This window comes from Furipterus horrens, unplaced genomic scaffold (genome assembly GCF_987537825.1).
Source record: "Furipterus horrens unplaced genomic scaffold, mFurHor1.1.pri manual_scaffold_1, whole genome shotgun sequence".
Lineage (NCBI taxonomy): Eukaryota > Metazoa > Chordata > Mammalia > Chiroptera > Furipteridae > Furipterus > Furipterus horrens.
Window position 1 is genome coordinate 161,601,322 of NW_028327171.1, and position 22,060 is coordinate 161,623,381.

Genomic DNA, 22,060 nt, shown 5'->3' on the forward strand with positions numbered 1-22,060 from the left:
GCTAAAACCAAAGAAGCTAATTTATCGGCTGATAAGTTATCTCCACAATAAGTTAAATTAAAAAGAAAAGACAAGATTTATTTGCTTTTTAAAAAGAGGGAAAATATATACATATTGCTTTTATATTTAAAAGATAGCATTGGTTGCCTCCAGAGAAGAAATCTGGGTATCAGAGGTCAATATGAAAGAAAGAAGTATCATATAACCCTTCTTACTTAAAAAAAAGAACAACTTTAAGCCAGGTGAACAGAGTAACTACTAAAAAAGATAATAATAAATTAATCAATCAAAAAGAAAACATGCAACCCAAGATGGCAGATGAGTAAGTGGAAGCTACACTAACCTGTAATTCCACTAAACTCATCTTACAACTAAATTATAGAAAAATCATCCTGAATAACCAACTGAACACTAGCTGGAGAGAAGCCTTATAACCATGGACAGACGAAGAAGCCACATCCCCACCAGACTGGTAGGGAATGCGGAGGCGGTGCAAGAGGTGTTGCTGGGCTCCCACAGGTGGCAGCTGAAGTGCTGAAAAGATATTTTAGTGGCCAGGGGGTTCCCCCTGAGAAATGTGAGATCTAAACCCCAAGCTGGACTCCCCAACCTACAACACCAGAACCAGGAGGAAAAAAAACAAACAACATACATCTGTGAAAAGCAGCAAAGTTTCTGCCCACCAGGGAGAGATAGCCGGAGATGCAGAGCCTCTTAAAGGGCCAATGGACAAATTCTGTTTGTGGCCACTTACCATGGGCACCAGGAGAGGGAGGGCAGAGTGGACTAGAGATGCTTGAGGAGAATCTGGGGCTAGTGGCTCTGGGGAGAGAACTGAAGTAATAGCCACTAGAATCCCTACACTAAATCATTCCCCATACTGCAGGAGCCATCTTGCTGAGGTAGAGCACACCCATCAAAGTGGCAACAGCCTAAGGGGAAGCAAAGCAATAGCCCTACCCTGTAGTGTTTAAGCCCTGCAACTGAGGAGTACAGCTAGAAGATGTTCCTTGATTAACCCTACAAAATGCCATTATGCAGAGGCAGATCTATGGGCCTGATGCCTATAAGCCAATCTTGTTGCACAGCCTAGTTCTTTCTGCATAAACCCAGGCCCAGCAGAGGGAGCCACAAGCTGTGGATTGCCAAGATATCCAAACAGGTTGCTCAGCGCCAGTCACAGGCAGGGTTTGACTTAGGTCTGAACCAGAGTCTTGCAGACGTACCTATTACACAGAAACAAACACAAAGAGGCAGCTAAAATGAAAAGAAGAAAGAAGGAAAGAAAGAAAGAAAGAAAGAAAGAAAGAAAGAAAGAAAGAAAGAAAGAAAGAAAGAAAGAAAGAAAGGAAGGAAGGAAGGAAGGAAGGAAGGAAGGAAGGAAGGAGGGAAGGAATGAAGGAGGGAAGGAAGGAAGGAAGGAAGGAAGGAAGGAAGGAAGGAAGGAAGGAAGGAGCCACAAATGAAAAAACAGCAGAATTCTCCATAAGAACTAGGTAAAATGGAGGCAAGCAATTAATCAGATAGTTTAGAGTAATGATTATAAGGATACTCAACAGCATGAAAAAAGACACAGAACCCATAAAAATGGACCAGTCAGAAATAAAGAATGCAATATCTGAAATAATACACTGGAAGGAATAAACAGTAGGTTAGATGAAGCAGAGGATTGAATCAAGGATTTGGAAGACAAGGTAGAAAAAGCACCCAAGCAAAGCAGCAAAAAGAGAAAAAGAATTTTAAAAAATGAGGAGAGTTTAAGAAATCTTTGGGACAACATGAAGCATAACAACATCCACATCATGGGAATACCAGAAGGAGAAGAGAGTGAGCAAGGGATCGAGAACCTATTTGAAGAAATAATGACCAAAAAGTTCCCCAATCTGGTGAAGGAAAAAGACACGTGAGTCCAGGAAGTTCAGAGTCCCAAACAAGTTAGACCCAAAGACACATCATAATTAAGATGACAAGGCTTAAAGACAAGGAGAGAAGCCTAAAAGCCACAAGAGAAAAGAAGGTAGTTACCTATAAGGAATCTCCCATTACTGTCATCTGATTTCTCAACAAGAATATTTCAGGCCAGAAGGGAGTGGCATGAAATATTCAAGGTGATTAAAAAGCAAGGACCTAAAACCAAGGCTACTATCCCAGCAAAGCTATAATTTAAAAATTGAATGAGAAATAAGGAGCTTCCCTGACAAAAAAAAAAAAAAAAAAAAAAAAAGCTAAAGGAATTTGTTAACACCATACTGGTACTGCAACAAATGTTAAATGGAGAAGGAAGAAAAAGGAGAAAGAGGAGAAAAAAGAAGGAAGGAAGGAGGAAGAGGAGGATGAGGGGGAAGGGGAGGGGAAGGAGGAGGAAGAAGAAGACAACAGAGGAAAACAGTTTAACAATAAACTAGCACTAAATATGTATCTATCAATAATCACCTTAAATGTAAATGCTTAAATGCTCCAACCCAAAGACATAGGGTAACTGAATGGATAAGAAATAAAACTAATATATATGCTGCCTCCCAGAGACCTATCTCAGATCAAAAGATACACACAGACTAAAAGTCAAGTGATAGAAGAGATATTTCATGCAATTGCAAAGGGGAAAAAAGGCTGGATTAGCAATACTTATAGCCAAAAAAATAGACTTTAAAACCAAGGATGTAGTAAGATACAAAGGAGAACACTTCATAATCATAAAGGGAACAATTCAACAAAAGGACATAATCCTAGTAAACACTTATGCACCCAACATAGGAGCACTTAAATATCAGGAGCAAATCTTGAAGGAGATAAAGGGAGAGATTGACAGAAATACAGTCATAGTCAGGGATTTTTAGCACCCCATTGACTTCAATGGATAGATATTCCAGACAGACAATCAACAAGGACACTGTGGCCTTAAATGGCACACTAGATAAAATGGATTTAATTGATAACTTCAGAGCATTTACCCTATAGCAGCAGAATATACATACTTTTCAAGTGAACATGGAACATTTTCTAGAATAGACCACATGTTAGGACAAAAAACAAGTCTCAATAAATTAAGAAGATTGAAATCATATCAAGCATCCTCTCTGACCATAATGCTATTAAACTAGAAATCAATCACAAGAAGTACACTGAAAAATACACAAACACATGGAAGCTAAATAACATGTTATTAAACAATGAATGGATCAACAACAAGACCAAGGAAGAAATCAAAAGATACCTTGAAACAAATGAAAATGCGAACCACAGAATCCAAAATCTGTGGGACACTGGGAAAGCAATCCTAACAGGGAAATTTATAGCATTATAGGCCTAGCTAGAAAGAAAGAAAGAAAGATCTCAAATAAACAGTCTAACTTCACACTTAAAGGCACTTGAAAAAGGACAACAAACAAAGCCCAAAGTGAGAAGAAGGAAGGAAACAATAAAGATCAGAGAAGAAATAAGTAAAATATTCAAAAATTGATTTTAAAAAATATCAATGAATTCAAGAGCTGGTTCTTTGAAAAGATAAACAAGATTGACAAACCTTTAACCAGACTCAACAAGAATAAAAGAGAGGGGACCCAAATAAATAAAATCAGAAATGGAAGAGGAGAAATAATGACACCAAAGAAATACAAATGATAGTAATAAAATATTATGAACAACTATATGCCAACAAGCTGGACAACCTGAATGAAATGGATAAATTCCTAGAAACATACAATCTTACCAAACTTAATCAGGAAGGATCAGAGGATCTGAGTAGACAGATTACACCTAGTAAAACTGAAGCAATAATCAAAAGTCTCCCAACAAACAAAAGCTCTGGTCCAGATGGCTTCACAGATGAATTATATCAAACATTCTGAGAAAAACCAATACCTCTCCTTCTCAAACTATTTATTAAAATTCAAGAGGAAGAAAGGCTCCCAAACTCATTTTATGAAGCCAGCATTATCTTAATTACAAAACCAGATAGTCACTATAAAGAAAGAAAATTATAGGTCATTATCCCTGATGATGCTAAAATTCTCAACAAAATATTAGAAAACCGAATACAGCAATGCATGAAAAAGATCATACACCATGATCAAGTAGGATTTATTCCAGAAATGTAAGGTTGGTACAACATTCTCAAATCAATAAATGTGATACACCACATAAACCAAATGAAGGATAAAACCCACATGATCATATTGATACAGAAAAAGCATTTGATAAAATCCAGCACCCATATATGATAAAAACTCTCAGCAAAGTAGGATTAGAGGGAACATACCTAAGCATAATAAAGGCCATATATGACAGACCCTCTTCTAGCATCATACTCAATGGGCAAAATCTAAAAGCATTTCCTTTAAGATTGAGAAATAGACAAGAATGTCCACTTTCACCTCTCTTATTCAACATAGTACTGAAACTTCTGGCCACAGCAATCAGACAAAAAGAAGAAATAAAAGGTATCCAAATTAAAGAAAGAAGTAAAACTGTCATTATTTGCTGATGACATGATACTGTACATAGAGGACCCCAAAGATTCCACCAAGAAACTACTTAGAACTGATCAATGAATTCAGTAAAATAACAGGATAAAATTAATATGCAGAAATCAGTTGCATTTTTATAGGCCAATAAAAACTAACAGAAAGGGAAATTAAGTAAACCATCCTATTTACAATTGCTACAAAAAGAATAAAATGCCTAGGAATAAACTTAAACAAGGATGTAAAAGACATGTACTCAGAAAATTATAACACTGAAGAAAGAAACTGAAGAAGATACAAATGAGTGGAAGCACATACCATGTTCATGGATGGGAAGAATTAACATCATTAAAATGCCCATATACCCAATGCATCTATAGATTCAACACAATTCCTATCAAGATTCCAATGACATATTTCTTAGAATTAGAATAAATATTATCAAAATTTATATGAAATCACAAAAGGCCCCACATAGAAACAGCAATCCTGAGAAAGAAGAACAAAATTGGAGGAATCACACTACCTAATGTCAAACTATACTAGAAGGCTATAGTAATCAAATCAGCATGATGCAGGCATAAAAACAGACACACAGATCAATGGAACAGGATAGAGAGCCCAGAAATGAACCCACATATTTAGAGTCAATTAATAGTCAACAGAGGAAGCAAGCAGATAAAATAGGCTAAAGATAATGTATTCAATAAACAGTGTTGGGAAAACTGGACAGACACATGCAGAAAAAATGAAACTAGACCACCTTCTTACGCCACACAAGAATCAATTCGAAATGGATCAAAAACTTAAATGTCAGAGATGAAATCATAAAAACTATAGAAATTTTAAAACATAGGCAGCAAAATCTCGAGGATAGCTCATAGCAATATTTTATCGGATATATCTCCCCAGGCAAGGATAACAAAACAAACAAAAAATAAATTGGACTACATCTAACTAAAAAGTTTTTGCACAGCAAAGGAAAGCATCAACAAAATAAAAAGACAACCCACAGAATGGGAGAACATATTTGCTGATACATCTGATAAGAGGTTAATATCCAAATTTTATAAAGAACTTACAAAACTCAACACCAATAAAACAAACAACCCAATTTAAAAATGGACAGACTTCCAGCCAAGATGGAGGCATAGACTGACACGCTCTCTCTCCCTCCACAACCAAGAAGGATTACAACTACCTCAAAACGAAAAGTAACAAGAAGTTCCAGAAAATAAAGCTACATGGAAGTCCAACGTATGAAATCACAAACAAGTGGTGCTCATCCGGACGCGTAAGAAGGGCGACACCGCGGCTGAAAGATCAAACTGTGCTGGAGGCGGCAGCCACAGCAGCGAACAGCAGGACCCAGTAAGCAGATGCCTGTATTTGGGGGGAGAAGAGAAGTGCCTGGGAGCTGGCCCTGGCTGCAGACCAGACCCATCGGCTAGCGATTCCAATGCTGGAGAGAGCAGACCCTGTTGTCTCGGACTGTGGGGACGGAGGACACTCCTGGTTCCTCAGCTGAGAGTAACAGCAGGAATCCATCTTGGACCCCCCGCCCCCACGCAAAGCGCCACAGTGTGGTGAGAAAGGTCATCAGGTTGTGACAAACACATGGGGCTCTGCCTAATATAGTGTGTAGGAGGTGTAACAGCGCCCTGCCGAAGAAGGAAAGAAACAAAACGGTCAGAATGGCAAAATTAATGATTGAAGTACCAATCACACAGCTAATGAAAAATGAAGGCCTTGACCGATGAACAAATAGTGAATCTTTCTGGGGCTCAGTTCAGAGCTATCGTCATAAGGCAGCTTACAGACCTACCAGCAGGGCTGAATCAAGACAGGAAAGGAATGAAGGCTATTCCTGCTGAAATGAACAAAAATACATATAAGACAAGTGGTGAGGAAGGGAAAGCCATGGATCAAATCAACAAATCAGAACATAGGGAGGGAACAAACAGTCAACCAGTGCAGAAAGAGGAAACAAAAAGTGAGGAATATGAGGAGAGGCTCAGAAACCTCTGGGACAGCTATAAACGAACAAACAGTAGAATTATAGGGTTGCCAGAAGGTGAAGAAGAACAACTAGAAATTGAAAAATTATGTGAAAAAATAATGAAGCAGAACTTCCCTAACTTGGGGTAGGAAATGAACTTACAGGTCCAGGAAGCACAGAGAGTTTCAGATAGGTTGGACCCAGGGAGGACCACACCAAGACACATTATCATCAAAATGTCAAAAATTAAAGATAAAGAGAGAATCTTAGAAGCAGCAAGAGAGAAGAAAAGAATTATGTACAAAGGGTCCCAAATAGACTATCAGCAGATTTCTTAAAGGAGACTTTACAGGCAAGAAGAAACTGGCAAGAAATATTCCGAGTAATGAAAATCAAAAACCTACAACCACAATTACTCTATCCAGTGAAGCTGTCATTCAGGATAGAAGGGCAGAGAAAGTGTTTCCAGGACAAAGTAAAACTGAAGGAGTTCATTAGATCCAAACCACTGTTATATGAGATGTTAAAGAGACTGGTTTAGAAGAAGGAGAATCAAAACTATGAACATTCAAATGAAAACTGTATCACAATAAACAGCAGAAGCTAGGGAATTGAAACAAAGGCAAACTAAGTAGGCAACAAGAGGGGAAAAGAATTACAGGTATGGGGAACATATTGGGTGGAGGTCAGTGGTGAGGGGGAAGGGGGAAAAGGGAGGGAGATGATGCAGGAATTAAGAAGCATAGTAGGAGGGAGTGGAGTAGACAGGAAGAGGTTGAGAAGAACTATATGCACAACCTATGGGCATGGACTAAGGAGTGGGGGGACAACTGAAGGGAGGGGGGCCACCAGGTGGAGGGGAGCAGGGGAAAAAGAAATTGGGACAACTGTAACAGCATAATCAATAAAATAAAATAAAATAAAAATGGACAAAGGATCTGGATAAACACTTCTCCAAAGAGGACATACAGATGATCAATAGACATATGAAAAGATGCTCAATGTCATTAATCATCATAGAAATGTAAATTAAAACCACAATGAGATATCACCTCACACCTGTAAGAATGACTATTATCAATAAATCAGCAAACAACAAGTGCTGGTGAGTATGTGGAGAAAGGGGGCCCTTGTGCACTATTGGTGGGAATGCAGACTGGCGCTACCACTAGGGAAAGCAGTGTGGAGATACGTAAAAAAATTAAAAATCGATCTGCCTTTTGACCCAGCAATCCCATTTCTGGGAATATATTTGAAGGAACCCAAAACACTAATTTGAAAGAACATAAGCACCCCTATGTTCATTGCAGCATTATTTATAATTGCCAGTATATGGAAGCAGCCCAGTGTCCATAATAGATGAGTGGATATACAACTATGGCACATTTACACAAAGAAATACTACTCAGCCATAAAAAAGAAGAAAAATTTACTCTTTAGGACAGTATGGACAGACCTGGAGAAAATTATGCTATGTGAAATAAGCCAGTCAGAGAAAGAAAAATATCATATGATTTCACTCATATGTGGACTCTAATGAAGAAACTGAACTAACAAGGAAAATGGGACAGACTCATAGATGGAGAGTATGATGATAGCTTGTTGGGGGGTGATGGCGTGGAGGGATTGAGCAAAAAGGAAGTAGGTCTCATGGATGTGGACAACAGTGTGGTGATTGCGCGGTGGGTGAGGGAGTTTAAAGGGACTGACAATGGAAAAAACACACAATAAAAATTTTTAACTTTGGAAAAAGAAAATATGAAATTAGAATAAAGATTTTCTGGCAGGCAATATTTCAAATTTCTTTTTCTTTTTAAAGAAAAAAATTTATTTATTTTTAGAGAGGGGAAAGGAGGAAGAAAGAGAGAGAAAGAAACATCAGTATATGGTTGCCTCTCGCACGCCCCCAACTGGGGACCTGGCCTGCAACCTAGGCACATGCCCTGACTGGGAATTGAACCTGCAACACTTTGGTTTGCAGGCTGGCACTCAATCCACTGAGTCAAACCAGCCAGGGCAATATTTCAAATTTCTTGATTCCATTCAGCATTTCTCAGGAAGCTACTAGGCTATGTGTTTCGTCCATATATGTAAGTAAATAAACAGTAAAATCCATAGTATCTAAGAAACAAAGACCCCAACAGAAATGTCAGGTAGAAAAATCCCAAACAACAGCTATGGAATAGGCCTAAAAAGCAATAGTCCTAACTGCAACAAGAGGACAGACGGTTCCAGGAGCAGAACAATATACCTAATAGGTTCAACGATGTGGAGAAATCATACTGAGATGTCGAAGTATATAGCAATAGAAACTGACATAGGAAAAACCAAAGCAAATTTTCCCTTCTTAAATTAATTAACTCCAGGGTTTGAAATATCTACAGGTAAGGAACCACTTTTTTTTTTTTTTCATGTACACAATATTTTTAATATTTTTATTTTTTAAATTATATTTTATTGATTATTTTATTACAGTTGTTCTCATTTTTCTCTTTTTCCCCCTCCACCCAGAATCCCTCTATCCCTCAGGTAATCCCCTCACCATGGTTCATGTCCATGGATCATATGTATAAGCTGTTTGGCTACTCCATTTCCTATACTGTACTTTATATCCCCATGGCTATTTTGTGACTTCCTATTTGTATTTCTTAATCCCTTCACCTCTTCACCCATTCCGCCACATGCCCCTCCCTTCTGGCAACCATCAACATATTCTCTGTATTCATGATTCTGTCTCTATTCTTCCTGTTTGCTTAGTTTACTTTTTAGAATCAATTTTTGATGAATATGTATTTATTGCCATTTTATTGTTCATAGTTTTGATCTTATTCTTCTTAACTAAGTCCCTTTAACATTTCATATAATAATGATCTGGTGATGATGAACCCTTTATATTTTTCTTGTCTGGGAAGCTCTTTATCTGCCTTTCAATTCTAAACAATATCTATGCTGGGCAGAGCAATCATGGCTGTAGGTCCCTGCTTTTCATGACTTTGAATATTTCTTGCCAATCCCTTCTAGCCTGCAAGTTTCTTTTGAGAAATCAGCAGACAGTCTTATGGGAACTTCTTTTCTCTTGCTGCTGAGGATTCTCTCTTTATCTTTAACCTTTGATATTTTAATTATGATATATCTTGGAGCGGGCCTCTTTGCATCCATCTTGTTTGTAACTCTCTGTGCTTCCTGGACTTCCATGTGTATTTCCTTCACAAATTTAAAGAATTTTCTTTCATTATTTTTTCAAATAGATTTCCAATTTCTTTCTCTTTCTCTGTCTCTTCTTCTGTCATTCCTATCATGTGAATGTTGGACTGCTTAACATTGTCCAGGAGGCTGCTTTACACTATCCTCATTTTTTTTTTTTTTTGTATTCTTTTTCCTTCTTGTTGTTCTGATTGGTTGTTTTGGTTCCTTATGTTCAACATCATTGATCTGAATCTCTACTTCATCCACTCTACTCTTGTTTTCCTATAAATTGTTTTTTTTACTTCAATTACTGTATCCTTCATTTCTGACTGGATCTTTTTTATGCTGCTTAGGTCCTCACTGAATTCCTCGAGCATCCTTAGACCCAGTGTTTTGAACTCTGCATATCATAGATTGCTATCTTCTTTTTGCTTATTCTTCTACTAGAATTTTGATCTGTCCTTTCATTTGAGCCATGTTTCTCTGTCTCCTCATTTTGGCTGCCTGTGTTTGTTTCTATGTGTTTGGTAGAGCGGCTGTGACTCCCTGTCTTGCTAGTGTGGCCTAATGTAGTAGGTGTCCTGTAGGGCTCAGTGGTACAGCCTCCCCTATCACCCAAGCTAGGTACCCAAAGTGCACCTTTGTGTGAGCTGAGGACCCTCTCCTCTTGTAGTTTAGCTTTGACTGCTGTGGGCATATCAATGGGAAAAATTTACCCAGGCCAGTCAGCTACAAGGACCGGCTGTGACCACTGACCATCACTCTCTGCCCTCCATAGAGGATCAGCTGTGCAGAGGCAGGGTGGTGGTGCTTTGACTTGGTCTGTAGCTGCTCACTGGGTGCTCTGGCACTGGCGTTTCCTGGGTGGTGCAAAGCAAGATCAGCCCCCACCTATGTTTTGCCTGAAGCTACCCTGCCTGAGCTATAAAGCAATCTGAGATGGCTGCTACTTATGCTGGGATTGGAGATTCCTGATTAAATCCAAGATGTGAATCTAGGCTGGTTGCTGCTAATGCCAAGCCTGGGGCTCACTGAGGCCAGCTGTTGCTTGTTTGACAGGATTTAGGAAGCTGTGAAGCATGAGCCAAGACCAGCCATTCATATGGAAGAACAGCTTGGGTGGGCCCCTAAGTTGGGTGGGGTGGAGCCTCAGGGGATCTCCAGGACAGGGAAAACAGTGTTAGCCAGCTTGATGGAGTCTCAGATATGCCACCAGCTTGCAGGCTCTGTGGCTCTGTGGGAGGAGGATTCAGTAAAGGGACAATGACCCCTGTTCACCTTGATGTCAAACACTTCAGTTTCTCCATGAATGCCATGGGTGTCTTTCAAGCTGCTACCCCAGTGCAGGAGCTCAGAGGGAGCGAGTCTGAGTGGGTGAGTCCATATGTGGGTTCTTTGAGAGGAGCTGCTTGGCAATCAAGCAGTCTCTTCCACAGACTCAATCCCCACAGGATTTTGCAGCCAGAAGTTGCAGGGACTTATCTTCCTGGCACTGGGCTGGGGAACCTAGTGTGGGGCTGCTACTCACTGCTCCCAGGTATCCCCCCGAATTTTTATCTACCACATGCAGATGTGGGAGCAGCTCATTCCATGTCTGCACCCCTCCTACCAGTCTAGATAAATGTGGTTTCTTTAATTCCATTGTTGCCAGACTTTCATTCAACTCGATATCTGATGGTTCTGAGTGATGACTGTACTATATTTTAGTTTAGTTTTGATGTGGTTGTGGAAGCCATGTCTGCCTATGCTGCCATCTTGACTGGAAGTCCAGAAAGGACACTCTTAATACACTTGCTTAGCTCAGTAGTAAACAATATTTATATAACCAAAATAAATAAATACTAAAATGCAAACAAAAGAATTTGACAATTATATTGGCAGGGGCTATGTGTGTGAAAGAGCTAAATATTTATCTATCAAATGGGAAGTTAGTATATAATTTCAAATATTGATAGATCAAGAAATAGCAATATAAGCATATTATTTTAAAAGGGAAATATTGGAAAAAAATATTTCAAATTGGTGAAAATAGTTGCCTTTAGTCAACAAGACTAGGGGAAATGAGCATTGGATTTGTTGCTGTGGGTGCTATTAAGCCTTTAATAATTCTTTTTAATTTTATTTACATACAAGTAGGATACAAGTACAGAATCAGACTGCTTAGATTTGAATATTGGTTCTGATATTTCATTAATCTTAAAATAGAGGCAAATTCCTTCATCTCTCAGTTTTCCTGTCTCTAAAGTAGGGAAGAAAATGGTACATGCCTTAAAGATTTTCTGTGAAGACTATAATTAATTCATGTAAGCTGCTTAAAATACACTTTACATATAAGTGCTCAAGAGTAAATAAGGACTAATACTATGACAATAAATATTACTGTTACTTCTGGCCAAGATGGAGGCTTAGACTGACACACTCTGTCTCCCTCCACAGCTAAGAAGGACTACAACTACTGCAAAACCAGAAATAACCAGAAGTTCCAGAAAATAAAACTACATGGAAGTTCAACGTATGAAGTTATAAAGAAGTGGTGCTCATCGGGACAGGTAGGAGGGGCGAAACCAGGGTGGAGAGGTCAATCTGTGCTGTTGGCAGCAGCAGCGGCAACAGTGGTGGGACTGCAAGAAACACCAGGGGAGCAAGACCTGGCTGCAGTCGCGACCATCAGCTCGCGATTCTAATGCTGGGGAAGGCAGACGCCCATTGCCTCGGACTATGAGGCCCAGAGGGCCTGGGGACGGATGAAGAGGCTCCCGGTCTCTCAGCTGAGAGTAGCATCTTGGACCCCCGCCCCCACACAAAGCACCACAGTGTGGTGAGAAGGGTCGCTGGGTTGTGATGAGTGCTCAGGGCTCTGCACCCTGTAGCGTAGGAGGTATGACAGCCCCACCCAAGAAGGAAAGATAAATGAAAACAGTCAGGATGGCAGGAATAATGATTGAAATACCAATCACACAGATAAGCAAAAAGCAAATATGGGAATTAACTGATGAACAAATAGAAAATCTTTCTGAGGCTCAGTTCAGAGCTATAGTCATAAGGCAGCTTACAGAATTAACAAAAGATATTGAACAAGACAGGGAAGGAATGAAGGCTAGTCCTGCTGAAATGAATGAAAACACATATGAGACAAGTGATGAGGAAACAAAAACCAGAGATCAAATTAACAAATCGGAACATAGAAAAGGAACAAACAGTCAACCAGTGCAGAAAGAGAAAACAAAAACTGAGGAATATGAGGAGAGGCTCAGGAACCTCTGGGACAGCTATAAGTGAACGAACAGTAGAATTATAGGGTTGCCAGAAGGTGAAGAAGAACAACTAGAAATTGAAAAATTATGTGAAAAAATAATGAAGCAGAACTTCCCTAACTTGGGGTAGGAAATGAACTTACAGGTCCAGGAAGCAGAGTTCCAAAAAACTGGACCCAGAGAGAACCATACCAAGAAACATTATCATCAAAATGTCAAAAATTAAAGATAAAGAGAGAATCTTAAAAGCAGCAAGAGAGAAGAAAAGAATTATGTACAAAGAGGTCTCAATTGGACTATGAGCTGATTTCTCAAAGGAGACCCTGCAGGCAAGAAGGGACTGGCAGGAAATATTCAAAGTAATGAAAAGCAAAAACCTACAGCCACAAATACTTTATCCAGCGAAGCTGTCATTCAGAATAGATGGGCAGAGAAAGTGCTTCCAGGACAAAGTAAACTGAAGGAGTTCATTAGAGCCAAACCACTATTATATGAGATGTTAAAGAGACTGGTTTAGAAGAAGAAGGATCAAAACTATGAACATTAAAATGAAAACTGTATCACAACAACCAACAACAGAAGTTAGGGAATCAAAACAAAGGCAAACTAAGTAGGCAATGAGAGTAAAAAAAGAACATAGGTATGGGTAACATTTTGGGGGGAGGTTAGTGGGGAGGGGGAAGGGACAAAAGGGAGGGCGATGGTACAGGAATTAAGAAGCATAGTAGGAGTGAATGGAGTAGACAGGAAGAGGTTGAAAAGAACTATATGCACAACCAGTGGTTATAGACTAAAAGGCGGGGGTGCAACTGGAGGGAGAGGGGTCACTGGGTGGAGGGGAGCAGAGGGAAAAGAAATTGGGACAACTGTAACAGCATAATCAATAAAACATATTTTTAAAAAATTAACTACTGTTACTTGATAAAAATATAAAGGTATTCATAACAAAATCTAATTTTTAAATATGAACCAATATTAAAAGTCAGCTTGCTTTGTGAAGAAATTTTAATTTTCTTTAATTTAATACTCCCAGGTACTAAATAGGACTTTCTTTTTATAGGTTACAGTCCTCATTCTAACTCTGTGATTTTCAACCTTTTTCATCTCATGGCACACATAAACTAATAACTGAAATTCTGTAGCACAGCAAAAATATATTATATTTTTTGCCAGTCTGACCAAAACATAGGTATAATTTTGATCCCTTCACACCAGACAGCTATTGTTGTGTTGGCTGTTGTCATTATTTTTTTATTTGACAATATAAGGGAAAACAGATCAGTGTCCATGACTAAATAGTCAGGGGTTGCATGTTTCAAAAATTCTTATAGCACATTGGTTGAAAATTGCTGTTCTAACATAGTTGGAGGGGGAAAATAAAGACCAGTGAAAAACTGCATTTATAGTAAATGCTGAAAGGTGATTTTTAGCTAGATAGGGCAAAAGAGGAAGTGGGGAGAGTTCCAGGCAGGAGGAATGACACTTGTAATGACCTGGAGGCAGGAGAACCAGGGCAGTAAAAACAAGGTTAGCAGAGTTACAGCAAAGAATGATGAGTGAGGTGTGTGCTGGGCTGGAGCTAAAGCATGTCAGGCCTTTGGCCATGCTAAGCAGTTTGCCTTTTCCTGAGGCAATGAAGGGTTTTAGGTAAAGGGTGATAAGACCAAATGTTTTGAAAGATTCCATGGGTTTAGGGTGGGAACCAACAAGAAAACATCCCCAAAGAATTCAGACAGCCCTGTAGGGAGGTCATTGCAAACCTCCAGGCAAGAGATGATGGTAATGACAGGAATGGAGAAAAGTAGATGGATATGAGAAATAATTATTTAATAGGTAAAACTTACAAAACTTGGAGAGATGGAAGACTCCTAAGGAAACTTTTGCCTTTTTTAATAATTACATTATATTCGTTATATTGCTCCCTAAACTCTTCACCATTAGTAATGTACTCAATTGTAGAATATTAACAAACAAGAGCTGCAAATCATTTCAATTACAAAGTTAACTTTTCATTTCTAAATAGTAAAATCCAGATCTTGGAACAGAACTAAAAAGCACAAAAAATAACATGAAATTCAAAGGAATGATATGGAAATAAAGCAATCTAAATTAAGCCAATTAAGTACAGTAGAACAAGTTTCCTACTACCCAATTTCTGTGGACAATGTCATTAAAAAGCAAATATTCTGCTTGTCCAATGCCTCTCCCTTCCTACATTTTACTCCACAATAGCTTAGAGGAAAGAAAAAATGTATCATACTTTGCAAATAATCTAAACGTGCGGTTTGTGGGGGGCGGTGTGGTTGTGTATACAAACAGGTACAAAAGCAGACTGTATGATATCACATATGAAAAGCACATTATAGAAGTATCCACAGGACACATCACCCAGTTCAGGTGTGTGTGGAGGTGGAAGGCACTGCAGTTTCCTAAGTAAGACAAGAAGACAAGACCTCACTTGAGCCTTAAAAACCAGTAAGTTATCAAGGAAAAGATATTAGGGAAGGTATTCTCAGCAGCGGGGAATAACAAAACAAAAGCACATAGAAAAAAAGACTGAAATTCATTGCTGGAATATAAAACTTGGTTTGCAGAGTAAACAAGGGTCAGATCCTGGAACCATTTCAAGTGCAGTGGGTTCTATCCTGGAATCCATGGGAAGTTTTTAGAGGATTTTAAGCAGAGGAGAGAGATGTTTAAGTTTCCATTTTTAAAGAGATCATCACTTATAGGGGTTTTGCGGAGGATAGATCTGAGTAGGACAACACCATTCATTGAGATATTAGGTAGCAAATGGCTGTGGTACCACCAAGAGTTAATGAGACCGTGAACCAGGGCAGTAGAAGTAGGAGAGGAATTTGTGGGGTGGAAAAGTAGTGGAAAACATTAGGTGGTGATCTGACAGTTGTGGAAGCTAAAAAAATAAAAATAAAAAATAAAAAATGACCTCTGGATTTCTGGCATGGCACCTAGATAGCGGTATAGATCCATAACTCATTCTCCAAAATCCCTGGAGCCAAAAGTGTTTCAAAATGGGGAATATTTAGGAAGTTAGAAGGGTAATATGGTTTGCATACCCAATATAACAGTGTATCCCCAGCAGGGCCTGGGACAGCACCATGTAACGAAACTCAGTACTATTTCTGCAGTGAGACACATCCCCTCCAGCAGGAGAGATCATAAATAGCTTCCTGACAGTTCATTCAGTCAGGTTTTGCAGCAAATGAGTTCAATTTCTGCTCACAAATGAGTTACCAAAAATTTTTGGATTTTCAGAGACATTTTGGTTTTAGAATTGAGAATAAGAAATGGAAAATGAATAATACTAATACTTGCAAAAAAAATACATGAAGTGAAATGGGTTGTCTTTGTATGACTTAAATTTTTTTGTTTTGTTTTATGCGATGAAGTTTCTGGTTTACACATGTTTAATCTCAGGTCATTATGAAGTCTTAAAGATGGCCAGCAAGCAATGGGGTAAATAGCAAACTAGCTCAAACAGTTTGGAACTAAAACAATTATAGGAAAAAATGTGTACTGAGGGTCATGCTCTCTTTTTAGTGCCAAAAATAGGAGCCCAACTCACAGAATGACTCAAGGAGATTTCATCTAATTGTCGATAGTCACCAATGACCTAGAATTCAAAGTCCTACTTGCCTTTCCTTTGCCATAAATTAATGTACTTTGGTCTCTTGCCAAGGCTAGCCTTGATTTGAATTCAATGTTGCTATTGGCACTACATTAACTGTGTTAAAATTATCCAAATTACATAAAACTAATTATTCTGATATGAACTGGATGCATAATTAAATAAATAATTGAAAATATTTCCTTCTCAATCAGTTAATACCTATAAAAGATCTGTCATACCAAATGTGTATTTATACTTTATAGACCAGAGAACTGAGTATGTCTGAAGACTATCTAGGCACTGATCATTTCCAAAAAATTTAAATACACTAATAATTTCTTTAGAAGAAATATTCCCTCTACCAGGAATGTGAAGACAGGTTAAAATTAAAAGCTTCTATGAAAGGCCTAATAATCTCAGCTTCCAAGCTCTCACTCTCGGGTTTTTTTGTTTGTTTGTTTGTTTGGTTTTGGTTTTGGGGGGGGAAGAGGAGCTTTGTTCCTATAATTTATCTCATATGTGTTTTACAGTAAAAGAAAAATATATAAAATATTAACAAACTACCAAACAAATAATAAACTATCCTATGCTTACTATAATAATGTTTTCAGACTCCACATAGCACTATAACTCAGCCATAAAATTTAAAATTTAGACTTGAATTGGATACAATTATTTTTCCTCTCGGATTTTCATTTGATAACTGTTACCATCAAAATCCCATTTAAAACACAATAACATGCAATGAGGTTTTATGTAGTTCTTAATTTTGGAGAGATTCAGTCTAGCACCAGGTTTTAGAGTCTCAAATCTTCCAATGAATGTTTAATAAGGATTACAGTACAATTTCCTATATTAAAAAGTTGAGTTTTTTTTTCTTGCAAGTGTGTGGTGGGGGGAAGAGAGAGAGAGAGAGAGAAAGAAAGTCAGTGAAAGGGACAGAGAGACAGAGTCAGTAAGCCTGTAGAAAAATCAGCCTTAAAAAATGTAAATTCAATATGATACCATCATTTTTATTATAGGTTCTAGCTCATGTGTGCTCATAAAATCAATCCAGTGTGTTGAGACCAGTAGTTTTAAAGTAAAACAAATGAACACTCATGTTGTAAAGTTACGTATTCTTTTGTAATTTTGATTCATTTACATACCCACAAACTAGAGTATACCGCACTGTGGCACAGAATGCATTTCTCACTGAGGATCACAGTTCAAAAAAAGTTTTAAAAACACTGGTGTTGAGGAAGTAGGCTTGCCAACCAAAAATCTAGTTGTTGCAAATGGAGGAAAGACCCTGCGTAGCTGCCTCATAAAATATATTTTAAGCCAATACAATAAAAGATCAGATGACTAAATTGTGGCCCATGTTGACTCAAAAAATTAAGTGTGGCTCTGAAATACCAAGAAAGGATTTAAAATCTTACTCCACATGGCATCTTCAATACACATGTGATTCACAGTGAGAGGGAAGAAAATGATGGCCTCAGTCTCCTTGGGGTCAGGTATCACCTGGACAAGTAGAAATTAGAGTAAATCAGAGCTGGACAAAGAACAACTGACTATTCTGTCACTACAAAGGCCTTACAAAGTATATGAGAGACAAAAAGATAAACATCTTATGATAAGTGATAATGCGGGTAATAAAAAGTGAAAACAACATGAGGCTTGAATTAAGCCATAGGAATAATAATGCCATGCCTACCACTAACTTGAACAAATTGAAACTGAACTATCTCTCTTGGCTTTGGTTTTTCACAAATTGGACAGGTTGACCTGATCTCCAAGTGAGAAGGGGATCCTGAGAATGCTGAGTCTAGAGTATATTCCTGATTTGTTTATGGCTCCATTATCTCGATCTGAAGCACTGTTTTTCCAATTTTACAGATAGTTTGACTGAGGTACACTGTTACTGTAGCTAATGCAAACATGTTACATATCTCCCTGCAGTTAAAAGTAAAGATACTCTAATAACATCTGGCCCAATAATAATGAGGATTAAATTAACACTCTAAATTCAGGGAGCAATGCCTATCTTTAATTTTTAACAGTACTGAGCACATTTATTTCTCTGTTTGAAGACAAGAGAAAGAAGGTGGGCAAGACTCTTTTGAGGGAAGTAGAAAGTACTGGTTGAAAATATCCAGTTATATCCTCCCGTGCTGTGGGTGACTTTTTAGCTTTTAATTACACTGCTGTTTTCTTTTTAAAGCTATGCGTAGCCTAAGGCATTTAATGTTAAATGTGCAATTTAAGATATATATTTAATTAGCAAAGACAGAACTACAACAAACCTAGGAAGCAGAATTGCCATTTATTTTTTGAAATTTCTATGTAAAAATTCTGATTAAAGTAATATAAAAAGAAAGCTACTTGGTACTATACTATACAGAATGTTTAAACTAATACATATGTATGCTAAATTCAGATATTTAAAGTTAAATTTAAAGAAATCTAATTGCCGTGTTTGACTTAAACCTCATGTATATCAGCCACAAACTCAAAGAAAAACTTACACAGTAAAAGAAGCAACAGATTTTCCCACAACTAGAAATTCTCAAATTAAAATACAGCAACTTTAGGACTTTTTAACAACAGTATCTGAGTTTAATGTTTTCATTATGTAGTACAACTTCTATAGCAAGTTATGGTAGCTTAACGTTACCTAGAAATCAGAAAAAATTGGTAACTCAATGGGGGTTCCAAAAACAGAAATAGATATTGGATGAGTCTGAGGTATAGTGTTTTGATGAGTTTTGAGAGAAGGAGGTGCTTTGATGAGTTTGACAGAGGAGGAAATAAAAGTCTAAAGTAAGCACCAGTTTCACCCTCAGTTCTTAGGCGTCAGAAAAGCCTAATTAAGCAAGGAAAGGAATTTGGGCCTCGCACACCCAGGTTCAGACGTGGCAGGATACTGAAACAAAGTTATTTTGAACCTTTGAGTCATATGCCACAGGCAAACCATAACTGCGATATACAGGTCCTTATGTCAACAGGTCCTTTAATGAGATGGTGTGCGGTTGGTGAGTGGCAGTTGGGTTTCCTCCTGCCACGAAAAAAATAACTCTTCTTGATCAAACCGGAAAGTGGGCGCAGCTCTGGCTTAGGGAGCGCACCCGGAAAAGTGTAGAGACGAAACACACAGGAGGAGGATGTCCACGTCCCGACCACAGCGCGCTTTCCAAACCACGCGGAAACCGTTTAAATGGCTCGGGCGGCCGCGGTTTCCAGCCCAGGACTGTCTGGGGTCCGGCTGGGAGAGTTGCCTGCAGTCACGCCCTTCTGCGCCCCGGGCTTGGCTCCTCGGGCACAGGGGCGGGAGGAGGCTGGCAACCTGTTAGCCCGAGTAGAAACTCTGCCGCCTTGCGCCTGGTGCAGCCCCTCGAACTCCCCACTCTGCAACCTTCGCCGGGACGAGCTCGGGGCCACCAGGACTTCGGCCCAGGGCCGGTTTTTCTGGAGCCTCCCAACAGAGACTCACGGGGGACACCGCGGGTGACAGGGCCACCCCCGGGGAACCACCTCCCCCCGCCCCCGTCCTCGGGCGCCCCTTTCGGCCTTTCCCGAGAGGGCAACTGAAACGCTGCTCTCGAGATCATCTCCAACCGGCCACTGGGACCTTACCCCTCTCCCCACCACGTGAACCTCCGCACCCGTCTCCCAGCGCCCTCTCCGGCTCTACCTACGGACTCCCGACCCCCTGGCCCAAGTGCCGGTTCTGCGGCTTACCTGGCCGGTGGGCTGGGCAGTGCGGCGGGAAGCGGTAGCCAGGCGCGCGCTGGACGTGGGCCGGGCGCCAGGTGCAGGTGGTGGCGGTGGCGGCGGCGGCTCCGGTTGCTGTCGCTACAGTTGCCTCTCAGTCCAGCTCCTCCTCCGCAGCCGCCTCCTGCCTTCCCGCGGGGCCTCCTGTGTTGCCAGGAGAGGCCGGACCAAGGCTCCGCTTCCTTGGGAGTCTCCCAGGTGAGCTCCAGTCTGCGACGTCGGCAGGGGCGAGGCCCCTGTCCCGCGCCTGCGCGCAAGCCTGCTGCCCCGCCCCAGCCCTACCTGAGCGCTCCAGGTGAGGACCCGGACTGGGCGCCGGGTGGGGGCGCGGTCCGGGCAGAGCGCGGCTGCCGCGTGGCTCCTTTCCCAGCGCTGGACGAGGCTGATTCAAGGCGCGAGGCGTGTCTCAGCCCGTCTACATGTGAGGAGCCCTGCACTGACCTGGTGGCAGTGGTCACAGTCTGGGTCCTTGCGGAAGCAGAAAGGTCTAGATTTCCCCTGCACAGTTCTTTCCTTCCTCTTTGGTTCGCCAAAATGAAGGGGTTCGCTGCCCAGAGGCTAAGGGGCCCGGTGCTTCTGAGGACCACCTCGTGACCGCAGCCACTGTTGGTTGGTATGGTTTCCTTGAGCAGGGTTTAGCAGCTTCTGCCACCAGTGAGGTTCGTGAGCTGTTGGAGGAGCTTCCTTCCCATGCAGTCTTGATTTCATCACTTGACTCACTTCAGCGCAGCTGGTGGTTTCCGTTTCTGTAAGCGCGCGCTCTGGTACCGGCGGCTGTGTCCAAAGGAGGAGCCTTTCTCTTCCAAAGAAGAGCCTCTGGTATTTGGCAGAGCCTCGCTAATTTGGGACGCACCAGCCCTCCCTGGGTTGCTATTCAAAAGGCAAACCAATTCCCAGATGAGAGGGAAAGGAGCAACAATAAAGAGAAACCCGCCTCCTTGTTTGGAAAGACACTGTGGTTTCCTGAAGAGGGCTTGCTTCTACTGCAGGTTTGCTTAAGGGCTCAACATCTATTGGGAAGGTTAGAATGCAGACTAGGGAGACGATGGGTTCTGCTGTTTTTTTTAAGGGACAAAAAACAAAAAAATGTAAGCGGTATTATTTTCCTTTTATGATTTTTATGACTTTGTTTCAGCCTTCTTTCTGCTGTTATGACAAACTGACATACCTGGAACCGGGACTTAAAATGAACCTTTATACCTTCCCATGAACTCTGCCATTTGTTTGGCTTATTTTCAATATACAAAGGAATATACGGGGTCTGTCCAAAAGGTTTCCACCCATGTAATATGAAAAATAGAATTTGTCTCCTTCAAAGTAAACACCTTGGGACCTCACACAGTTCCCCCAATCACCATCAGCTGCCCCCTCATATTTTCCTGAATCTCATCAAAAGTCTGAGATCTCTTCCCTTTCAAAAGTGATTTTAGTTTTGGGAAAAGACAGAAGTCTCAGGGCACCAAATTTGGGCTGAGTTCCCTGGGTGATCTGATGTTTCACCAAAAAACTCTGCATAAGATGTGATGCATGAGCAGCTGCGTTGTGGTGATGAAGCTGCCAATCATCAGTTGCCCGTAGCTGCAGCCTCCTGAATCATCCTAATAGTTTCTGTGCAGGAATGTTCAAGCTTAATGTAAAATGTGACGCAGATTCATTGCTTTATTCACTGAGTCATTTTGAATGCGAAGGCTACACATTACACATGCTCACTCAATGGCATCTACTGCCCCCACTGACTAGTACAGTGAAGTTGTCATTGTTCACACATGTA

At 40.2% G+C, this 22,060-nt stretch overlaps 1 protein-coding gene across 2 annotated transcripts in view; it reads right to left on the reverse strand.

Annotated features, from left to right (window-relative positions):
* GALNT3 (polypeptide N-acetylgalactosaminyltransferase 3) overlaps positions 1-20,985 on the reverse strand; it is a 71,598-nt gene extending 50,613 nt beyond the window's left edge. Inside the window, exons 1-2 of one of the 2 annotated variants that reach the window (XM_090280417.1) lie at positions 20,257-20,985; positions 17,955-18,039 (exon numbers count right to left, since the gene is read on the reverse strand). The gene's annotated coding sequence lies outside the window, so the exon portion shown is untranslated. The remainder of the gene's footprint in view (positions 1-17,954; positions 18,040-20,256) is intronic. The other variant, XM_090280414.1, reaches the window with a different exon arrangement.
* Positions 20,986-22,060: the final 1,075 nt, after the last annotated feature.